Raw genomic sequence first — 4,778 nt, forward strand, 5'->3', positions numbered from 1 at the left:
GCATTTCCGACGAGACTGTCCACATACCAGAACACCAAGCACAGCCGGGAACCAACCTACAGCAGCAACTGTCAGAAAGTGAATCTATATCTGATGATTTTTCCATGAAAGATGAGTATTTTGACTTTGAGCGTTTTACGCATGACTTTTATGAATACAAACAAGGTAAAAAAAAACATTATTGTTAGGGGTAGGTTAAGAAAACATTTGGAATTTTGGCGTGCTATTGGTGCAAATGATTTCATTTCAGATGTGATTCAGAATGATTATAACTTACCACTTCATTCTCAGCCATGTAGGACTTTTATCAAAAATAACAAGTCATCATTATCTAAACCAGAGTTCGTTACAGAGGCTATACAAGATCTTCTGGATAGGGCTTTGATTGAAAAGTGTATTGACACAAATGTAATTTATGTAAATCCTTTAACTGTTTCAATTCAAAATTCTGGCAAGAAAAGGCTGATACGTATACTTGATTTGCGTGAAGTTAACACACATTTGTGAAAGCAAGCTGTTAAATATGAGGATATTAAAGTTGCTCTTGCATTTCTAGAGAAGGACTTTTATCAAATAAAGTTCGATTTGACTAGCGCCTATCATTTTGTAGACATATATGGGCCCAATACTGATTATTTAGGATTTTCATGGGTTGACCAGAACGGAAATATTGTATTTTACAAATTCGTAGTATTACCTTTTGGGATTTCTAGTGCATGTAGTCTATTTACAAAACTAACTCGCCTTCTTGTAAATAAATGTCGTGGTGAAGGGAAACTTATTACCATGTTTTTGGATGATGGTTTTGGTTGTGCCAGTACCCAAGATGCTACGATGGACCTTAGTCGCCAAGTTAAAGCAGATTTGCTTAGTTCAGGTTTTGTACCAAATGTTACAAAATGTCTATGGACCCCGGTGCAGATTCTCGAATTTTTTGGGGTCGTATTTTATTCTTTAAAAGAAAAGATTTACATTCCTGATAGGAGGTTAATTAAAGTTCAAATTACCATTTCTGACATTTTTGCTATTACACAGCAAGGACACAGGAGTGTTCATGTTAAAAAGGTTGCCATCATAATCGGGCAGGTTATTTCAATGAGAGTGGTTGTTGGCCATATTTCACAGATCATGACGAGATATTTAAGTGCTGATGTACTTAAGGTTTACCACTGGGAACAGTATGTTCAGCTTTCGGAAGAAAGTATTCAACAGCTCGAGCCTAAAAACATTAAATTCAAAAGATATTGAATCGCACAAATGTACTAAAATTGTGTTTTCGAATTCAACATGTACGGGCTATGCTGGGTATGAAGTTAATACGATAAATGGTATTTCCCATGGTATGTGGTCACCGGACGAAGCTGTAAAATTGTCCACTTGGAGAGAGTTAGTTGCGGTTTATAGAGTCTTTCAGTCTTTGACGCATATTCTAGCCAACCAAAACGTGAAGTGGTTCACAGATAATCAAGGGGTCAAGGCTATCGTTGTTAAAGGTTCGATAAAAAAAGAGTTGCAAGACATAGCTTTTGGTATATTTAGATTGTGTATGTCAAAGTCCATTTCTAGGGAAATTGAATGGATACCCAGAACCGAAAATGATAAAGCGGATTATGCTTCCAGAATTGTGGATATTGATGATTGGTGTATTTCTTTTAATATTTTTAGTATTTTAAACAGGATTCAGGCTAGGTTTGGCCCGCTTCAAGTTGATTGGTTTGCCTCGGAGCACAATTTTAAAGACCAGTTTTATTCAAGATTTTGGAATCCTTCTTGTGCTGGTGTAGACGCGCTTTCTGAATTTTGGGGTAAAGACTTTGGGTTATTTGTACCCCCAATATCTGTAATATATCAAGTCATCAAGAAAATGGCTGTTGACAGAGCATGCGGTGTGTTAGTCATTCCGTATTGGAAATCCGCTGTGTTTTGGCCTTTTATATGTCCCAGTGGTTCTTTTGTTAGAGAAGTTATTGATTGGTTTGATTTACCAACACGAAAAGTACACTATGTAAGATGTAAAAACGGCAAAGGAATCTTTGGCAATGCTGATTTGCATTTCAAAATGTAAGCTCTGAAAGTAAATTTCCGGCGTGCAGATACATAGTTGAAACTGTAACTCTGTAGATCAATGTGTGTACGTCAGGAGTAGATTGCCTCCCTTAGATAAGATGAAAGTGTTATTAGCTGTTGTATTGAAATAAAAAGAATTTTCTTGTGTTCAGTATTGTCAGTTGATTGAGCAATTATATCATTTGTTTCAATAGATAATTAAGAGTTGACATATTGTTGGCAGTATTGCCAGTCGATTATGAATAGGCAGGATTGCCTTGTTATAGAAATGGTAGTATTGTCAACGCAGTATTGCAAGACATGTGCTAAATGGCATCATTTTATGTAACATTATATGAAACTATTGTCTGATATAAATATGAAATGCATTGAGAGGCAGTATTGTCGGTACTAACATGAACAAACAGTATTGTGTTTTGAAAATTTTGCAGTTTTGCGATAGAGATGAAGTTCAGTATGTCAAAAATTGACAATATGAATAGGCAGGATTGCCTTGTTATAGAAATGGTAGCATTATCAAAGGCAGTATTGCAAGACATGTGCTAAATGGCATCATTTTATGTAAACATTATATGAAACTATTGTCTGATATAAATATGGAATGTATTGAAAGGCAGTATTGTCGGTATATACATTGTCGAGTTATACTACTGTTCATTAACGTTTAGTATAACTCTTTAAGTAAACAACCAACAATTGTTCGAGTGTTAATTCTTCATTTTACAACGTTCTTTCTAGGTATAATAATTTAGGTTTTACTACAGCATAACATTCTATCTCATCCCAAAACCTAATTGTAGTCCATAAAGGACCACAGGCCTCTTTCTTGGCCCTCTCTGTCTACATCGAAAATCATCCAACTTAAATACTACGAATATGACAGCTTTACAACCCAAAGCATATGTGCATAAGATGTAAATGCGACAGCTTAAAAACCCAAAGCGCATTTGTACCAAGTCGGCTGTCAACCACTTCCGCATTTATTGACAATCAAATATGCCCTACAATTATTACTAAACATTCAGTATAAAGACAAATATCCATTAAATTAAAAGCTAATTATATCTTAAATATAACGTTAATAAAATCATTATGTTACAACATGAACAAACAGTATTGTGTTTTGAAAATGTTGCAGTCTTGCGATAGAGATAAAGTTCAGAATGTCATAAAGCTACACGATAATTCAGTTTGTGGATATATATGTATTAATAACAAAATGCTATATTGTTTTTGTACGTTTATTTTTTCAGATTCATGATAAAGAAATTCGAGATCTACAGGAAATGTTGGCGGACAGAGTGCACCTACTGCCGGAGCTGCTACAAAGTTCCAGAGCGCACAGTACAAGCAAGAAATATGAAAGTGCTTTTCGTAGATTTCATACGTTGGCTTTGTGTAATGGGTTTGGGAGTAGGGACACTTTGCCCGCTAGGGCTTTTCCGGTTGCCATATATTTAGGATCTTTAATTCAGACTGTAAATTCTCCAAGTCCAAGCATAGCTGCTTTCTAAGCGATTAAGTGGTACTATGATATTTACGGTTAAGAGTCTCCAACAGATTCAAAACTTGTTTCAAATATTCTTGAGGCGGCGAAACCTACTTTAGCAAAACCCTCTGTTAAGAAAGAGCCAATTACTGCAGAAATTATTTCTGCTGTTTTAATACAATAGGTTGTATGTGTACAAATATTTAAAACATCAGCGCATTTTTTGTGCTATATTAATTGGGTATTCTGGTTGTATGCGCAGTTCTGAGATACTGGGGATTAGAATTTCGGACATCATATTTCATTCCTCTTACGTGGCTATATTTATGGAAAGCAGCAAGACTGATAAATACAGAGATTATTTATGGGTTATAGTAGCTAAGACAGGAACTGTGTTATGGCCAGTCGAAAATGTTTAAAAGTTTATTAAATGAGATTATCTGTCTTGTGACGACTATTTGTTTGTAATTTAAGTGCTACAAAAACTGGTTTCAGAGTTAGAAAAGTCAATACGAAAATGTCATACACAAACTTTAGAGAGTTGTTTATGGAAGCTTTACAGCCACATGTTAGTGACAATAAACATTTTGCTTGCATTCTTTGAGATCCGGCGGGGCTACTGCTGCCGCCAATAAAGGGATCAATGACAGGATGTTTAAAAGACATGGACGTTGGATATGTGAAAGATAAAATACATAAAAGACTAGAGCTGTCTTTAAGTCTTGGGATTTATTTTTGATGTTTTAGTTATTATTTGTGTTTTATAAAATTCAAGAGAAAAGATTCTAGCGTTTCGTATGATTTAGTCATAGCTTAGTTAACAATGTAATAATAAATATGTTTACTGATCCATCAGTTGAAATAATCATATTATGATTATAATATATCTTAGATTCCCGTTATTTGATTTCATCAGTCAATGTCCAAGTGCAAATGCTAACCACTAAATTTAACAATTATAGACATAACATACATATTTTGTTTAGAGTTATTTCCTTATCAAAAATATATTTTCTGTTCACGTTCGTACAAAAGATATTACGCTTTTTCCTTCTACTGAAAATTAATAGTTTCGTAGTTACGTCGTTTGGCGTGGAGCCAATATATTATATTGTTAGATAATGATATTATCGAGTGACTTGATAAAATATGTTATATTTAATTGTATAAGTAACGTTGTATGTTATGGTGTACATCAGTCAATGTCCAAGTGCTCTACTGC

Source organism: Mya arenaria, chromosome 12 (assembly GCF_026914265.1).
Source record: "Mya arenaria isolate MELC-2E11 chromosome 12, ASM2691426v1".
Classification (NCBI taxonomy): domain Eukaryota; kingdom Metazoa; phylum Mollusca; class Bivalvia; order Myida; family Myidae; genus Mya; species Mya arenaria.